We start from the raw sequence: 20,000 nt of genomic DNA on the forward strand, positions 1-20,000 counted from the left end.
ACAGCTTTGACAAGATTAAAGATTTATGAAGCTTTAGTAAAAGATTTCTATCAGCTCCCCAACTGGTGTGAGAAAGCACCTTCAAGATGTGTAGAGCTTCTAGGCTCTTTGCTTTTATATGTTTGATATGGGGGACCCAAGTCAATCTACTGTCAAAAACTAGGCCTAAGAAGTGTGCTTGTTCTACACGTGGGATTCTACGGCCATACAAATAGAGATCTGGGTCAGGATGCACTCCCCCGATCCGACAGAAGTGGACAGCAGTAGTCTTGCTTACAGAGATTTTAAAACCCTGTTTCTCAGCCCAACTTACTATTTTATTTATTGTTAATTGTAGCTTTCTTTTGGCTACAGTCATCCGGGTGGCAGCAAAGGATATTGACAAGTCATCTTTAAAACCTCTCTTGGAATAACAGCTGCAACACTGTTTATGGCCAGAGCAAAAAGTGTTACACTGAGAACACTGCCCTGGGGAACACCTTCTTCTTGCCACCTTTTCTCTGATAAAGTACTGCCAACTTTAACTTTAAAATACCTACGATGTAAAAATGATATTGTTATTATACAATAAAGTTTCATACATACTTACCTGGCAGATATATACATAGCTAAGACCTCCCGTCGTCCCGACAGAAATTCAAATTTCGCGCCACTCGCTACAGGTAGGTCAGGTGATCTACCGGCCGTCCTGCCCTGGGCGGCAGGACTAGGAACCATCCCCGTTTTCTATCATATTTTCTCTCTTCCACCTGTCTCCTGCGGGGAGGTTGGGTGGGCCTTTAATTGTATATATCTGCCAGGTAAGTATGTATGAAACTTTATTGTATAATAACAATATCATTTTCATACAATCAACTTACCTGTCAGATATATACATAGCTGATTGGCACCTTTCGGTGGAGGGTAAGAGACAGCTACTATATGGAATAGACAGGTAAACAACATATGTTGTAGGTATAAATAAAACCTTGGTTCCTACCTGATAGGTGGTAGACTTTGTGGGTGTTTGCCCAGTAGTCTGCATCACCTCAAGAAACTTTAGCGAGATATATGATCTATGGCCAAGAGTTCTTGTGGGTCTGCCGATGGGGTCTTATCCGCTTACTCGGCAGAGCCTAAAAGGACTTTGTCAATGGGTGCTGATCCACTTATATGACAATACACCTTATGAAGGAGCACACAACCAATCCCGACCACCTGATCCTAACCATCTGTTGAGAACTCAGGATTGTTCCGAGTTTCATCCCCGAACTCAGTCACAAAACAACCTCCCTTTAACTCAAAACCACTACGCACACATACATAATTTTCAAAAAAAATTATACTCATCTAATTGGATATGACAGGATTCTCTTACTGAACAACATAGACGGCCGCGCCCGTGCCTAAACCAAGTCCTCCATTGTTCGAAGAGACTCCAGACCATATCCAAAAGAAGAAAAGTATATACATTAAGGATTGGTGTCGGCTCCCGTACCCAGAATCGTATCCGCCGATACGAAAGGACCTAGAGAAAAACACTTCTCATATGTCACACGAACGTCTTTCAAGTAATGAGATGCAAATACTGAGTTGCATCTCCAAAATGTCGTATCTATGATGTTTTTAAGCGACATATTCTTATGAAACGAGAGAGACGTCGCTACCACAGCTCTCACTTCATGAGCTTTTACTCTCAACAGTTGTAACTGTTCGTCAGGACAGGACCTTATGAGCGTCTTTAATGACGTTTCTCACAAAGAATGCCAGCGCATTCTTGGACATCAGTCTTGTGGGGTCTTTTACCGCGCACCAAAGACCTTGTCTAGAGCCTCCCATCTGATGCTTTCTCTGAAGGTAGAACTTCAGAGCTCTAACAGGGCATAGAGACCTCTCTGCTTCTCTGCCTACGAGACTCGATATGCCTTTGACTTCGAATGACTTAGGCCAGGGATTCGTGGGATTCTCGTTTTTAGCTAAAAACAGGGTCTTAAACGAGCAAATAGCTGAGTCTCCCTTGAATCCTACTTTATCCTGCAGAGCATGTAATTCACTAATTCTCTTTGCCGTAGCTAAAGATAATCGGAATAGGCATTTTCTGGTGATGTCTCTAAACGATGCCAGATGAGGAGGTTCGAATCTTTCAGATGAAAGAAACTTGAGGACTACGTCTAGGTTCCAGTTCGGAGGTACTGGTTCCTTCGACTTTGAAGTCTCAAATGATCTTATGAGATCGTGGAGATCTTTATTATCTGCCAGATCTAATCCTCTATTCCTGAATACAGCCGAGAGCATACTTCTGTATCCCTTTATTGTGGATACGGCTAGATGAGATTTCTCTCTCAGGAATAGCAGGAAATCAGCAATTTCCGCTATAGAGGTAGTGGAGGAGGACAACTTCTTGGATCTACACCACCTTCTAAAAACCTCCCACTTCGATTGGTGATATCTTTCGTAGTGGAGGTTCTGCGATGCTCTCCGTCGATCGCGCTTGCCACTTCGCGAGAAAAGCCTCTCGCTCTGACAAGTCTTTCGATAGTCGAAAGGCAGTCATGAGCGAGGGGAGCGGGAGGTTTTGATGGTACCTCTTCTTGAAGTGTGGTTGTCTGAGAAGATCCGTCCTTCTTGGTAGGGATCTTGGAAAGTCTACGATCCACTCTACCACCTCCGTGAACCAATCCTGGGCCGGCCAAAAGGGGGCTATTAACGTCATCCTCGTCTCCTTTGACGCCACAAACTTTTTCATTACTAATCCCAGGATTTTGAATGGGGGAAAAGCATATACGTCTACTCGAGACCAATTTAGCAGGAAGGCGTCTACCATAAGTGCTCTTGGATCTTCCACGACCGAGCAAAAGACTGGTAGCCTTTTTGAAATGAATGTTGCGAAGAGATCCACATGAGGTGTCCCCCACAGCGACCAGAGATCTAGACACACTTCCTCGTGTAGGGTCCACTCTGTATGAAGGACCTGGTTCCTCCTGCTGAGTCTGTCCGCCCTCACATTCTTTACTCCCTGTACGAACCTTGTCAGAAGGGAGATGTTCCTGTGAGACGTCCAAAGCAATAGGTCTCTCGTCAGTTCGTAAAGGAACGAGGAGTGAGTCCCTCCCTGTTTCCGAATGTAGGCAAGTGCGGTGGTGTTGTCCACGTTTACTTGCACTACTTTGTTTGACACCAGAGGTTCTAGACTCTTCAAAGCCAGATGCACGGCGAAGAGCTCTTTTGCAGTTTATGTGCCAGTCACCTTGTTGCTTGGTTCCCAGGTGCCTGACACCTCTTCTGAGCCTAATGTCGCTACCCCAACCTTTCTCCGACGCGTCGAGTACAACACTAGGTCTGGGTTCTGTGTTTTTAGAGAGATCCCTTTGTTCTCTTCCAGAGGGGGCAACCACCATTCCAGGTGCGATCTTATCTCCACTGGAATGGGAAATACGTCCCGAAAGCTGTCCGGTTTTTTCCAGCTCCAAGACTTCTTGAGGAAGAATTGAAGCGGACGTAAATGCAGTCTTCCTAGTGGGAAGAACTGTTCGAGCGAGGAAAGGGTCCCTAGAAGGCTCAACCATTCCCTCGCCGACGTATGTTCCTTCCCTAAGAAGAGAGAGACTATCCGCAAACCTTTTGCGATTCTCTCTTGCGAAGGAAATACTCGAAAACCCCGAGAATCCATCCGAATCCCCAGATAGACTAGGTCTTGTCTGGGGGTCAGCTGAGACTTCTCGAGGTTCACGAGCAATCCCAACGCTTTGATCAAATCTAGAGTTAACTTTAGGTCCTCCAAGCACTGTCTCTCTGATCTGGCCCTGATGAGCCAGTCGTCCAGATACAGAGAGATATTTACTCCTTTGAGGTGAAGAAACCTCGCCACATTCTTCATCAGGCTTGTGAAGACCTGAGGAGCCTGTGGACAGGCCGAAACACAAGGCTCTGAACTGAAAGATCCTTCCCCCCGTCATGAAACGGAGGTACTTCTTCGATGAAGGGTGGATCGGGACGTGAAAGTAGGCGTCCTGGAGATCTAGACACACCATCCAATCTCCTTGTCGTAATGACGCTAGGACTGAAGCAGAAGTCTCCATGGAGAACTTCTCCTTCTGAACAAATTTGTTCAGAGAGCTGACGTCCAGTACTGGTCCCTTACTCCAGCCTCCCGAGGCTTTCGCAACCAGAAAAAGGCGATTGTAAAACCCCGGGGAGTTTTGATCCAGTACTAGTTCTATCGCTCTCCTTGTCCCACATTTGTTCCACCATCGATCGAAGAGTATCCCTCAGCACAGGATCCTTGTACTTGGCTGATAGTTCCCTTGGTATTGACGTTAGGGGAGGAGTGTTCAGGAAAGGGATACGATATCCCTTCCTTATGATAGCCACTGCAGACGCGTCTGCGTTTATCAGTGTCCAGGCCTCCACAAATCCCAGGAGCCTGGCACCTACTGGTGCTTGGAGGATAGAAGCTTCATTTTCCCTTTTTAAAGGGACGAAAGGCAGACCTACCTCTCTTCTCCGGAGCCGTCCTTCTTGCGGGAGGTCTGGAGGTCGGACCACCTCGAAAGGGCTGAACAGATGTACTAGGTCCTTTCTTGTCAGATGCAGAAACAGGTTTCTTCTTCCTTGCTGACTGCGTCAGAAGATCCTGAGTCGCCTTCTCAGTTAAAGAATGCGCAATGTCCCTCACTAACTGAGAAGGGAACAAAAAGTCAGATAGAGGCGAATACAGTAGAGCTGCCCTCTGAGCGTGTGAGACTGCCTTGGTTAAGAAGGCCCCATATACAGTCCTCTTCTTTAGAAGACCTGCTCCAAATAATGAGGAGATTTCAAAAGAGCCATCCTGTACCGCTTTGTCAATACAAGACAATATTGCATAACGGGCTTCAGGTTCGATTCCTTCCGAATCATGGGCTTTCTTGGACATCACCCCAAGGGACCAATCTAAGAAGTTGAAAACTTCCAATACATGAAAGAGTCCCTTGAGGAGATGGTCCAGTTCAGAAATACCCACGTAATTCGTGCCGAATTGAGACCTTGTCGACGTGAAGCGTCAACTAAGGTCGAAAAATCTGCTTCCGACGTAGAAGGGAGAGCATACCCATATTCTCTCCGTCTGATACCAAATGCCTCTTTTACCAGCTAATCTTGCTGGAGGCATGCAGAAGACTGTTCTCACTAAGTCTTTCTTAGACTTCATCCATGAGTCTAAGGATTGTAAGGCCCTCTTCATCGAAATGGTGGGCTTCATTTTGAGAAAAGACGAAGGCTTCTTCGTCTTAGCACTCGAAAGAGAGAGCGCGGAGAAGGAGGAGCGGTCAGGAGTCAACTCGTCTCCATACTCCTCAAGAAGCAAGGCAGTCAAAACCTTATAGTTCGACAGTCCTTCTCTTCCCTGATATTCATCATCCGAGTTTTCTTCCAACTCGGGATCTACATGAGTCTCCGCTCCCCTTTCCGTACGTTCCTCTTCTGGAGGAGACAAACTCCTAATAGGAGAGGGGCTAAGGGAATGATAATCTTTCCTCTTTCCCGCTTTAATAGCCTTGGAAGGCGCCACAAGCTCAGGCTTCTCTTGAAAAATAGAAGACGCTTCCCGCTTGAATGACGCTTCCCGTTCGCCAAGCGTCCTGGCTGACGTCTCTCGCTTACTTGGCTGCTGACGTCTTGATGACGCCTCGCGCCTGGAAGACGCTCCGCTCTCCAAAGGCGTCCTACTTGGCGTCACAATATTGGTCGGAGCGTCACGTCTATGAACAGTTTTCAATGACGCTTCATGTCTAAAAGACGTCTTACGTCTCTCTGGCGTTACGAAACTTTCGTAAGCAACCGTTCTCGCTCTCGAACCCGAAGCTTCTGTAAGATGTTTAGAAGCTTCCCGTCTGCATGACGCTTCTCGTTTAGCAGGGGAGAGAGGACGAGACTTCTTGATTGGAAGCGCCACGTCCTTCCTACGAGGCGCTAAAACTCCCACTAGAGAGGACAGTTGCTCTTGAACTGCCATAATTATTCTCCTTGACGCTTCTCCCACGTCCACTGCATGACGCCTTTCGTCATCACTCGGGGGAGAAGTAGGAAAGGGTACTTCCGCGTACTCGTCAGGTGACGCTGACGCCACCTTCGCCTTCTTAATAGAAGAGGGAGTGTCATCTAGAAAGAAAACGCTCTGGGCTCGAATCTATTTCAGGTTCTTGCATATGACGCTTCAGCGGTCTCGACAAGTTCGACTCCTTCCACCCTCGTTTAGGAGAGGGAGAGGGAGAGGACGAGAAACACTCACGAAGGACGCTTTTCCTATAGCGCCCTTGAGCAGCCTGCCACGAAGCAGAGCTAGCTGAAGGGACGTCTGACCGTTGGGGATTCCCCACGACCTCCTTAAGGCTTTCGACTTTCCTTCTCCTCTGGGCATGGGAGCTTGGAAGAGGTCTAGGCCTGGGAGCGTCGCAGGGACGATCAAACGCCCCCTCCACAACACTGGGAGAACTCACTTCACTGTAATGCTCACTTTCACTAGCCTTACCTTGGAAGTCCGCCATCTTGGACTTCATGTCTCTAATCGTAGCTTTCAGATTGGCGATTTCCGAGGCCGAATCCGAAAGTACACTCTGAGAATGAGATACATAGGGAGAATCTAAATCAGTAGGATTAGAATTATCCGTGAAAGGCTCAATAGGCCTTGAACTCACACCTTTCAGACGTCTAACCCTATCCCTCTCTAACTTCTTCAAATAAGAAGTCAAAGTCTTCCACTCTTCTGCATTTAATCCCTCGCATTCCTTACAAGTATTATTAGCAGAACACTGAAACCCCCTACATTTACGGCATACAGTGTGAGGATCAACCGAAGCTTTCGGTATCCTCACCCTGCAGCCTACATTCACACACATTCTCACACTCACATTTGAATCAGACATACTGAGAAAAATCCAAAAGAGTAATTCCAAAAACAGTCCACAGTAGCGAATGCCAAAACACGATCCAGATACGTCACCAAAAAGCCGAGAAACGATGATCAAAGGATGAAATATGAATCTAAGTCAGGAGGTAATAGCAACAATGTTGATACCACCGGCGACAGAGAAAATATGATAGAAAACGGGGATGGTTCCTAGTCCTGCCGCCCAGGGCAGGCCGGTAGATCACCTGACCTACCTGTAGCGAGTGGCGCGAAATTTGAATTTCTGTCGGGGACGACGGAGTCTTAGCTATGTATATATCTGACAGGTAAGTTGATTGTATGAAAATGATTTCACAAATAAAGGTAATTTGCCTCGTAGACCACTATTATGCATAGTCTTCAGAATCCCATGTCTCCAAGCAGTGTCATATGCCTTTTCTATATCAAAAAACACTGTCACATGATGTTGCTTGGAGGCAAAGGCTTCACAGACAGGTTTCAAGTTGCAGTAAGATGTCCAGGGTGGAGCGCATTTTTTGAAAACCTCACTGAGAAGGTGTTAGAATATTGTTGTGCTCTAGATACCACATCAGTCTTGCTGCACAGAGATGATCTTTTCCAGGCTTAAGGAATGGTAACATGGTAGCTAATTCCCATATGCTAGGGTAGCTGCTTTCATCCCATATTCTATTGATAATACTTATTATAAAAAGTTTTGTGTTCCTTGAAATGTGTTTAAACATTTCATAAGGAATCTCATCTGGACCAGGGGCAGTGTTCTTGCTCCTAGATAAAGCTGAGTCAAATTCCCTTTCAGAAAAAGGCATATTATATGATTCAGCTTTCTTTGCTGAAAAGTCAAGTACCTGTTGTTCTTACATCATTCTAAAATTATGTCCTGGGGAACTATCCGATTTCTCAGAGACTCAAGCGAAGTGTTCTGAAAATGAATTACTAACTTCTGTGGCATCAGTGACATGGTTATTATTCACTTTAAGTACATATACATATATAACGAACTGGAATAATGGTATGTAGTGCTTAGTAATAAATGTTAAAACAACAATTATAGTAATTAAAATGTATGGCTATAAGAAGTAAACATTGTAAATCGGCTGCTATTGTTTTGCATGTCAACCTAAAAAGGAGGTTATCATACCAACCACTTAAGAGTAACAGAAAATTAAGGTTATCACAATAACATAACCCACTTGACTTACCTAACGTACAACACATTATCTAACCAAGGGGCTCTGACCCACATACCCCCCTTAAAGACAGGTAAACTTGAAGAAAGCCTAACATATAGGTTAGCATACTAACCTAACCTAGTAGAACGTGTTACCTGACTGGGGGACGGCTCTGCCCCAATAACACCCCCCCCCCCTTATAGAAAGGCAAACTTAAAGGAAGCCTAACATATAGTTTAGCATACTAACCTAACCAACCTAACTTAATCTAACATAGCAGAACGTGTTACCTGTAACCCCCCTTATAGAAAGGCAAACTTAAAGAAAGCCTAACATATAGGTTAGCATACTAACCTAACCAACCTAACCTAGTAGAACGCGTTACCTGAGCCCTCCTGTAACGCCCCTTATAGAAAGGCAAACTTAAAGGAAGCCTAACAAATAGGTTATCATACTAACCTAACCTAACCTAGTAGAATGTGTTACCTGACCAGGGGGGCAGAGTCCCCCATACCCCCCGTAAAGAAAAAAAAAACTTTTAAAGGAAGACTGACATACAGGTTAGCATACCAACCTAACCAACATAACCTAACATAACCTAGTACAAAGTGTTAACTAGACCTGACTGGGTTAGGGAAGGAAAAGCAGTTTTAGAGGAAGACTAACATATAGGTTAGGATACTAATTTAAGAAGACTAACATATAGTTTAACATACTAACCTAACGCCAGGGGTGAACCCTCCCCCCTTTAAGAGAGCATAAAATTAAGGTGACCATAATAACTTAACCACCAAACTCCCAAATTTGAATATTTGTAAATAGGAATAATACAATATCAATATTACATAAATCATATGAAACAAAAATTAAAGGAAAACGTTAAAGTAATGGTTGAGTAATGCTTTGTAAATTGATGAAATGTAAATAGGATAAATGATGTATAAATCAAATTGTGATTTGTTCCGATACGTATACAAACCCTCGGTCCTTTAACAATAGGAAGACTCACTTATTGGTGGGTGGAATCTGAGTCTTATGAACAGACTGGCGTTCGTCCGACCTTGGTTCCCTTCCTGGTCGTAAGAGCAAAGGGAGAGATCCTAGCCTCTGCCCAGCTGATCGGGGTGTGCACTGCAGGATCAGTGGCCAGACCTCTGGACCAAATTTATAAGAGGGAGGCCAGCGTACCTCTTATAAATAGCAAACAAACAAGAACTAGTTCCTACTTCAAGAGTCAATATGAAGTCATGAGTTTGTCTCTTGTTGGCTTCCACTCCCCCCCTTGTAGGGGAATGGTGGATAAACACTCCTATCCCTACTGAAAGGGATAGGATGGAGCTCGGTCACATAGCTTACCTGCATCTGCTTCCTGTTCAGCGTAGTGACGACCGCGGCCCTCTGCCCACAGGTAGAGGAGGAAGAAAGCAGGAGTAAGAGAAGCCAGTCACACTCTCTTCCACTCGTCCATTCATGCAGTCACACAAGGATGCGATGCTGTTCTGTCTGCTCGGCTGCTGGGTAAACTACACAACTTGTTGAGCAACCACCACGGGTCCCAAGGAAAAGGTGTCCAAGGACCTGTGGGCAATATCCCGAAGGTAGAAGGAAGTAAAGGTGGTCTGGTTGGCCCAAACCCCTGCCTTCAGAACCTGCGCCACGGAGAAGTTCTTGCGGAACGCAAGGGTTGGACCAATACCTCTTGACTTCGTGAGCTCTCGGACGAAGGGTATGGGTGTCGTCACTACCATCCACGTCGTACACCCTCCAGATCACCTCACGTAGCCAGAAAGAAAGTGTGTTCTTGGTAACCCCGGTGCTAACAAAGAGGCGTCGACACTCAGGCCTGAGGTGCCGAGTTCTCTTCAGATAGCCCCGTAGCGCCCTCATAGGACAAAGCAGCATCTCATCCCCATCGTATCAGCGAAGTCCTTCAGGGAGGGGATCATGAAAGACTCGAACCGGTCGTCAGGGACCGAAGGATTCTGAGTCTTCGCTACGAAGTCCAGGACGAAATCGAGCGTCACAGATCCCCATCCCCTGGAATGCTTAACGTCGAAGGAAAGACCATGAAGTTCCCCTACTCTCTTCGCCGATGCCAGGGCCAGCAGGAAGAGGGTCTTGAGGGTCAGATCCCTGTCTGACAACTCTCGGAGTGGCTCGAAGGGTCTTCGAGTCAAACTCCTAAGGACGAGAGTCACATCCCACCCTGGGGGCCTGAGTTCCCTGGGTGGGCAAGACCTCTCGAAGCTCTTCATAAGGAGGGAAATATCGAAGGAGGAGGAGATATCCACTCCTCGCAGTTTAAAGAGTAGTGTTAGGGCAACTCTGTATCCTTTAACTGCGGAGACAGAGAGGAGCTTCTCTCGGCGAAGGAAAACGAGGAAATCCGCTACCTGCTGAAGAGTGGCTCTGAGAGGAGAGAGACCCCGTCCACGACACCAACCACAGACGACGGACCACTTTCCCTGGTATACAGCTGCAGAGGACTGTCTGAGGTACCCAGCCATCTCTGTTGCTGCTCGGCGAGAAAAGCCTCTCGCTCACAAGAGATGGTGGATAACAGCCAGCCGTGAAGACATAGGGACCGAACTGAACGGTGGTACCATTCTACGTGTGGCTGGCACAGAAGGTTGTGCCAGGGGGAAATCTCTCTCGGTGCTTCAGCGAACAGAGCCAGCAGGTCCGGGTACCAAACGGCCTGAGGCCATTTGGGTGCCACCAGAATCATCCAAAGATTCAGGGTGACCAGCACCCTGCTGATCACCTTGCAAATCAGACAGAACAAGGGAAAGGCGTACACGAAGAGGTTGTCCCACGGGTGTTGAAGAGCGTCCTCTGCAGCTGCCCATGGGTCCAGTACAACTGAGTAGAAAACCTGGAGTTTTCCGTTGTGCTGGGTGGCGAACAAGTCCACAACTGGACGCCCCCACAGGTTGAAGAGCCTTTCTGCCACGTCTGGGTGAAGGGACCACTCGGTTCCTATCACCTGATCCCGATGGCTGAGCTTGTCTGCCACTACATTCCTTTTGCCTGGAATGTAGCGGGGTGACAGCTCTACTGAGTGTGCCACGGCCAACTCGTGCACCTGCAACATCAACTGATACAACGGGAGGGACACTAGGCCCCCGTTTGTTGACGTACACCACTACCGTGGTGTTGATGAGTGTCCCATCCAGACGGTCTTGAAACTCTTGGAGAGCGAGAAACGCTGCCTTGAGCTCCAGGACGTTGATGTGAAGGTGCTTGTCGTGATGATTCCACACACCCGCAGCCAGCAACTCCTCCAGGTGCGCGCCCCATCCCTCGGTCGATGCTTCTGAAATCAGCAACAACTCCGGGGGGGGAGTGCGAAGAGGCACTCCTCTTACGAGGTTTCCGTCATCCAGCCCCCAGGCTAGGTACTGCCTCACCTCCTCCATGAGAGACATGGGGAAGTAAGGTGGGTCTCTTGCCCGTGACCAACACTCCTTTAGTCTCCATTGAAGAGACTGCAGGTGAAGACGCCCGTGAGGGACTAACTTCTCGAGAGACAACAGGTGACCGATCACGACCTGCCACTGCTGAGCTGGCTGCTCCTGTAGGGACAGGAACCATCCTGCTGCCTCCCTGAACCTGCTGATCCGCGAGTCTGCGGGGAAGACTCGCCCTGCTAGCATATCAATCAGCATGCCCAGGTACTTCATCCTCTGCTTGGGCTCGCGATCTGACTTCTCGTAATTCACTACGATCCCCAGATCGCGGCAGAATTCGAGGAGTCGATCCCTGTCCTGTAGCAACTGCGAGCCATGACTAACCAATCGTCGAGATATCTAAGAAGACGTATCCCTACCGAGTGGGCCCAAGCCGACACCAGAGTAAACACTCGCGTGAACACTTGTGGGGCAGTAGAGAGACCGAAACAAAGTACCCTGAACTGGTACACCGTCCCATCGAGGATGAAGCAGAGGTACTTCCTGGAGGATTGATGGATGGGTATCTGGAAATATGCGTCCTTCAGATCCACAGAAAGCATGAAGTCATTCTCCCTGATGGAATCGAGCACTGACCGTGCTGTTTCCATCGTGAACTAAGTCTGGAAAACGAATTGGTTCAAGGGAGAGAGATCTATCACCGGGCGCCAGCCCCGAGGACTTTTCCACCAGGAAAAGTTGACTGTAGAAGCCCGGCGACTGATCCCATACGATCTCCACAGCTCGTTTGCTCAGCATGGCTTCTACTTCCTTGGCCGAACCAGGAACGTACGTCTGTAGATGGACCGGGTTGGAGGTGAGGGGTGGCCGAGACTTGAAGGGTAGTAAATATCCCTCCCGAAGGACGTTCACTATCCAGGTCTCCACTCCGTAGGGCTGCCATGTTGCCCACCCAATGGCTCGCCAGGCACCCCCAAAACTTCCGGCAGCAGGTGAGGGGGAACGCCGTCCCTAGCGTTTCCCTCCTCTCTTTGACTTCTTCCCGGCTCCTCCTCGAAGTCAAAGGCAGAGTCTTTCCTCTCGGCTTCGACGAAGCAATCATCTTAGCTGCAGAGAAAGCACTAGCTAAACTCTTGGGTTTAGCCGCAGTAGCTCGAGGCTGCCCAGCCGTCTTCGAGACTGCTTGGTGGACTAAACGGTCACTGTCATCAGTGCGCCATTGTTCCACCGCAGCGTCCACCATCTCTCTGGGAAAGAGAGAGGAGAAACTCTGCACCAGTCCATTGCCAAGACCCAAGGCCGCCTCACACCCTGCTGACCTGGTTACTCAAGTGAGGACAGCATCCCTATGCCTCAGAACCAGGTTGGCCTACAGGTTAGCCGTCTGGTGGGCCAGGTAGGAGATAGCCCTACCTCCAGACTGGCACAGTCTCACGAAAGCAAGGTCCCCTTCAGGAGTGATGTTTCCCGAAGAGGTCGTGGCTTTAGACACTGTGAGGGACCACAGGTCTATCCAGGAGACTGCTTGGAATGCTGCCATGGCAGTAGATTCCAATGCAAGTGCCTCTTGCTGCGAGAACCAGAGGCTCTCTGACAGCAGGTGCTGAAGAGACACCCCCGGAGTTAGCCTAGCTAGCTCCGGGTTAACCTGCTTGGGCGGCAGAGGGTCCTCCGATGGCACGTAGAATCGCCTCTGTCGCGGTAGAGGTGGGGAAAGGAGCTTGGACAATTGCCGGATCGAAGCGAACCCTCCCGTCCAGACATGAGAGTGTCCACCTGGCTCAGCACACTGTCGGCCAAGGCTGATCGCGGCAGACCTACCGTCGCCCAGGGTTCCTTTTTGGGTCCCCAGAACGACTCCAAACCCGATGTAGGCTCAGAAGCTGGGAGCAGCGATCCTTCCCCGAGGTTGTTGTGCTGACGAAGCAGCGCAATAACCCCAGCGAACGACCTCTGAATCTCGGGAGTGACTGCGTCCTGCTGAGACGGGCCATCCAGCCCATCCAGCGAGAACACCTCCCAAGACCCTCCTCCTTCCACAGGAGGAACCACAACAGACCCCTCGCAGTCTCCTCCTGCCGCTTGCGCATACAATCTGGTCGGTTCTAGGACCGTGCCAGGTTCATAGGGTATCGCGAGGAGCGTCCCCCTCGCGACCACTCCTGATCCCCTCGCTCTTCCTGGTGTACCCCGAGGAAGTTGAAGGGATAGGAGAGGTAGACCTGACGCTCCCCCCACGCCCACCGGCAGAACCGGTGTGCTGGGGGGGCTGCAAACGCTCACCAACCCGCGGTGGGGATCGAGCTGCAGGCCTGGTCAAGCGGCTCTCCCTGGGAGAGCGGCTGGACCGAGAATAGCGGCGACGGTCCTGAGTGTCAGAAGAGCTGCTGCTGGTCCCCCTCTCCGCCCGGTCCCGGTGGGAGCAGCGGTCAGGGGACCGGCAGAGTCCGCTGTCGCGGTGGGAGCGAGGCCTGTCCTCACGGCGCGTCGCGCCGCTTGGAAGGGACCCCTTCCTCCCTTCAGCCCGCGGCCGGTCTGGGACCGTCGCGTCAACCCTGGGTACCGGCGGCTCGCCACGAGAGCGATCGCTGGCCTGGTGGGAGTCACCTGGGCGACTCCCGCCAGTCTTCCGCTCCATGCCTGGATCCTGGCGCCGAGCAAACTCCGTTGCCTGGGTCTTGGCTGCACGGTCACCCGCGGGCAACCGTACACTTGGTACCTCTCGCGAACGGGAGGTCGTGACGGTACCAGGCGTCAAGGCAGCACCTCTGGCGCCAGGCGATGAGGTACCGGTGTTAGCCGGCACTCCTCCGGTCCCCATCTTCTTCTTCCTTGCAGGAGGAGAGACGGGCCCCTTTCCCGAAGGAACAGGAGGACTAGCGAAGTCCCAACCATCCCACCGGGGTGGGACGGACCCTTAGAGGTCTCAGAGCGAGCCTTCTTAGAGGGGGAGGAGGCTACCTTCTTCTTCTTCGGCTGTGGGGCCTTAGAAGTCGAAGGGGAAGTGGCGGCAGCAGACGACAACAAAGATGATGATGAAGATGACAACAACACCTTCCTCCTCTTCTTCTTCTTCTTCTTCGCCACCTTCCTCAGGACCACTGTCAGGTCTTCCATCCAGGACGGAACCAGGGCAGTTGCCGAAGCGACAGGGCCTGGCTGCACCTGTCCGGACAGACCTGGGGTGGGGGCAGCAACACCACGGGCAGGAACGACAGCAGCAGGAACTGGTACTGGAGCGGCAGCGATCACAGGAACAGGAGGCGGGGCAGGAACCAGCGGCATCCTCTGTACTGGCGGCAGGTCTAATGGAGAGCTCTTGGGAAACCGGAAGTCAGGGGCTGGAGCAAGAGCGGCAAAACCAGGCGGCGGTGTCACAGTAAACCTCTCAACATCCGGCAGCGGCGCCTGAACAGCTGCTGTCGGGCTAACCATGGCAACGAGCTGGGTATAGACCAGGTGCGGTGGAGCAGCGTTGCCTGGCGGGGATACCGTCGTGGTCGTGGTCATGATCGGGCCATGAGTTACCGGCCTGGTCCCTCTCAACAGATGACTGAGCAGCCCCTGAACACTCTGTGTCCCCTGGAGTCCCAGCGAGTACCAGACCCAGCCGAGATCATCCCCCGTGGCAGGCAAATCTGAGGAAGAAAGGGTAGTCAGGTTAGTGGGGGGGGGGGGTTTCCCCTCGCCCGGGGGGAACAGTTCCCACCCCAAGCGAATGGACAACCCCGAATACAACTGCACGTCGGGTTACCTAGCCCCCTCCTCTACGCTCAACTGATCGAGAGAAGAGAATGAGCGAGATAACCCCCCCCCCCCCCACGAAGGGGAAGGAGCCATACGAGGGATCCAAGATGGAGGGAAGAAAGAAGAAGACTTATCCGTAACCAAAGGAGTAACAGGAGAACCCTCCGATGACTCCCTGGCTGGCTTACTCCCTTCCTCCCTTCATACCGCTCCCACTGCTCCTCCAACCAAACAATACAAATTTCACAGGGCTCGGAGCGAGATAGTTCGCGCCCTCGGCACCGAGCGCACAATTCATGAGGGTCTACCTCGAAAGTGGACCGAAAGGCCCCACACTTACGGCCCTCCACACCAGGGCACAATCTGCGGTTGACGGGGCGAGGGGGTCTTTCCAGCTCTCAGGAATCCATAATTCCAACAATAACACAGTATGAAAATACAAAACACAACCAAGTACTCACGTTAGTTTTGCACAAACACACTAGTAAGAGAAAAAGGGAAAATAACTTCACGATATGAAGCAAACCAGGCATACGACAAAACAGCGGGCAGAGAGGCGAGCAATACGTCCATCCACCAGCGCAGCCAAAAGCAAAGTGACTCCTCTCATCGCAGTCGCGCTGACCGCCAACTGCCGGACAAGTAGTTAACTACCGAACCCCCTTGTTTGAAGCTTACGACCGGTTCAGCTGCCGCTAAGTTACCTTCGAATTGTTAAAGGACCGAGGGTTTGTACACGTATCGGAACAAATAATACATGTAACTTGGTGCATGAATTCCCCCAAAACCTATGGTAAAGTATATTTAATATTTCGGCATGATTAGCTAAATACATGTAACCTCCCACCAAAAAAAAACCCTCCTTTGCCTCACTTAGGAGTAGGTGTGTGGACAAAAAAAAAAAGCTCCCCTATAATACAGTGCATGCGCAATACAATCAACAACATAACAGTAATAGTTCTAGGTGGACTTTGCCTATGTAACGGCTCCATTATAATTTTGTTTTTTATCGCTTATATTAGTTTATATCACATGTTTTAAATGTCATAAATAAGAGGAAATATCACAAAAAGACGGCAAGACCTTCCACCAAGTGTTTTACCCCACCCGTAACCCCGCTTTCCCATCAATCCCCCTTACCGTAGGATAAGAGTTGGACAGCAAATTTTCTCAAGTGTTTTACCCCACCCAAAACCCCGCATTCCCATCGGTCCCCCTTATCGTAGGATAGAGTACAAAGGTAAATTACAAGTTAATTAGAGCTGGCTGAAAAAAAAATTACTTTAAATTCTTATTCAGGCAGTAAAACTGTATAGAAAAACGTCAATTAGCATAATCTAGCTCGCCACAGAATAGTACTATAGATCTACCTAAACATTTTTCTATATTACGTGGAACATCTAAAAATTTCTCTTTCAGTGTGAGAAATGACATTGAATGCATGGTGAGATAGAGAAATACACAAATATACAAGTTTGTTGGAATCAGATATTGTTCCACAAGCATCAACGCAGTTTATTAAATGGTATCAAAAGGTTTTGAACTGTAATTTGTTAGCTAACTTGCCATCAGATTCCTTGCACGTCAGTTTAGGCAACTTAACAGCCATTTCAGGCTTGCTAGAGTTAACATCTGTTTCGTGTTTGAAAACTGTTGAATTCTTGCTTTTGCTCAGCTAATCTATCTAGAACTGGATCATGCTAATCCAACTGTTGAGTTATTTCACTTAATTTACTAGGCTCATCTTCATCAACTTCTTGACTTACAAATAGATCCAAAATGTTCATATGCTACCTTAATCTGAAGATATTCTTAAACTGATTGACTGTGGCGCAAAAAACTGATTTACAATTATTCATCTTCTGAAAGGGCATCAAATTTACTCAAAGCAACAGTTCTGCAGGACTTATAATGTCCACTTTTTAATAAGGAGAGTAAGAAGATCGAACAATGTGGTCATATTTTATAAAAACTTACTCTCAAAATTTATCATAAAAGTTATATAAAATACATGAGAAGCTCCAACCCATGAAAAATTCAATAGCTAAGTATTTATGTAAAAATTAATACTTACGAAGGTCAAACATACACAGCCTATACTAGACATGAAACTGATTTAATAGGTTGGGTTAGGCTAATTAAATTGGGTGAATGTTCTATGGATATCCTAGGATAAGCTAATTGAATAGGGAGAATGTTGATTGAGGCTGGGGTAGGCTAACTGAATAGGGCGAATGTTGAATAAATAGGATGGGCTAAGCTAATTGAATTGGCCGAATGTTGAACGACAAGGCTAGGCTAATGGAAATTGTAAATGCTGAATAAGTAGCTGGGCTAATGGAAATTGTAAATGCTGAATAAGTAGCTAGGCTAATTGAAATGTCGAATGCTGAAAGAATGGTACCCCCTTTACCGTAGGATAGAGTTCAAAGGTAAATTACAGTCGTCCGAATAAATATTACTTCAAATTCTTGTTGTTGGTAAAGCTGCATAGAAAAACAGCAACTGCCATAGTCTGGGATGCCGCGGATAGGTACCCTAGATCTATCGTAATATTTATTAGGACTCTAATTAACTCCCCAGGGGCCAGTGCTAAACACGGCGAATTACATTGAACGCCCCAATCCCTAGTGGATGTCGTATCCTTGGTTAAGTTCCTTGCAGTCGGTGCGGACTGCTTCTGTAGAAACACCGTACTAGCTACTTAGGCTATGCTAATAGGGTAAAAAACCGCATGGTACAGGGGTGGACCATGTACGATCAATGTGTACAACCCCAAGAAAAGTACATTACAACGTGGCCTGACACCGGAGTAGAGGTCTTTAGCTCCGTTTCTCACCAACAACAAGTCGCGACTGATGCCCATCTCTGATGTCAGGACGCGTCATAATGTACTTTTTTGGGGGGTTGTTCACGCTGATCGTAAATGGTCCACCCCTGTACCATGCGGTTTTTTACCCTACTACTCTGAAAATAGGAAAGGATAAGTAGGTATAGGTTCTTCCAACAATTTCTACAAACCAACAACCTTTGCTTCGTTGTTATTTCCGGAAGCTTTCAGAACGTTGTTCCAAGAATTTGTGGTCTCTAACCCAGTACTATAAATTATCCAATCTGCTAGGCTATCTGGTTCCTAGACAAAGTAACTTGTACTTGAAGAGAGGTGTGGTGAGAAAATTGCCATCGAGTCCTTATGAATCAAGGGAAAAAGCAGGATGAATAACGCTGCAGCAGGCCTGAGTGTTGAAGTCAGATTTGAGTAGCCTAGTGTTGTTGCAGCTTGTAAACTGAAGCAAGGATTCGGGTTTTTTTCCTTCTTTTTCGCAATCAGAAGAGGTGGGAGCTATGTTGTCACTCATCGGGTTTTTTTTTTTCCTTTTAACTCGGAGCTTTACCTTTACTAAGGCTCCTTTAAAAATTCACGTCGCAGCAAGGACACGAACACACGATGGTATTACAGAATGTTGGAAGTACTACTATGGGAAATGGAATATTATGCGCCGAAACAAAAGGAATTGAATTGTAATGTTAGCAAACATAAAATGTTAGTGAGAATAACAGAATCGTGAAGGGAATAAACGTGTGAAAATTCTCACGATATAGCTATGCATGTAGGAATGTTGTCTGTGTGAATGAGAGTAAGTTTGGCTACACCGGTGTTTGTTTGGCGAAAGTTTTGACGAAAAGCTTAACTGAATATAACTTTTTCCCATAATGCTCAACATCTTGTAAACAGACCGACGACAGAAATGGCTAGCCTAGACATTTTTTTTTTCATTCTAAGGCTCCTAAACAAAGACTACCACATAGTAAATAAAACTTTTCTCCAAAAAAGTACGAAACCATGGATGAATACCTGCCGAACCAGTAGGAGTAGGCCTAACGTTAGCTTGCCTACGATTCTCTTCCTAGTCTGTACCATTCTCAATGGCCATTTTTTTTTCTTAGTGTGATGATTCGATAACTTTTACCATAAATTTCTTTTCCGTGTTTTTTTTTTTAAATTAAGTTGTATGTAGTTTAATTACATAACATCTTGTCAAATGAGTAGTTTGAGGGAATTGGTGTAGCCTTGGCTACTAATCTTCGTTTTCTTATTATTACCAGTTTCTGTTGCACTTCGATTGATGACTAGTACATGAATTAAACCATTATTTGTTGCACATGTAAAAATTTAACCATCTTAATCGAATAACAGTTTTCTGGAACTTGTTTACATCGTCCTGCAGTAAAGGCGGCGGTCCGGAATTTCGTTGAGAAACCACCTTTAATAAAAAACATTTTTTTCAAACAACCCTAAATCTGCCGTTGCATGTTTAAAACGTTTCAATCGACGGCACAGACAGCATCCTATATGTGGCCTGCCCCTTGAAAAAAAATGCAGCCGGTGCAACTGAAGCCTACATACAACTAATAACCTATTGGCCTAGTCACTACTAAGAGTTTTACATAGCGCGCCAAGATTCCTCTCAGGTAGCTACTTCTAAGGCGGTAGAGCAAAGTAATTGATTTTTCTATTGTATTTTGGTGGTTGCTTATTTAGAATTCGCTGTTATTTTGGTTGGTCGAATGTATTTAACCGCCTCGCCCCCCTGGATAGTACTAAACATGGCTAAAATGCATTTGATCCCCCAATCCCTAGTGGCTTTCTTATACGCGGAACCGTTTCTTGCAGTCCGTGCGGAGTGATGGTCTGATATCAGAATTGCAATCTCCAAACATTCATTTGTCACAACAATATGCTAACAATCTGAGACATGTTCACAGATAAAAGTGGTAGATCTAGGTAAT

General features: G+C 47.7%; 1 long non-coding RNA gene across 1 annotated transcript in view; it reads right to left on the reverse strand.

Annotated features, from left to right (window-relative positions):
- Window positions 1–20,000, reverse strand: part of LOC135211644 (uncharacterized) — a 496,591-nt gene that overhangs the window by 476,136 nt on the left and 455 nt on the right. The gene's annotated exons all lie outside the window — the stretch shown is intronic.

This window comes from Macrobrachium nipponense, chromosome 4, assembly GCF_015104395.2.
Source record: "Macrobrachium nipponense isolate FS-2020 chromosome 4, ASM1510439v2, whole genome shotgun sequence".
NCBI lineage: Eukaryota > Metazoa > Arthropoda > Malacostraca > Decapoda > Palaemonidae > Macrobrachium > Macrobrachium nipponense.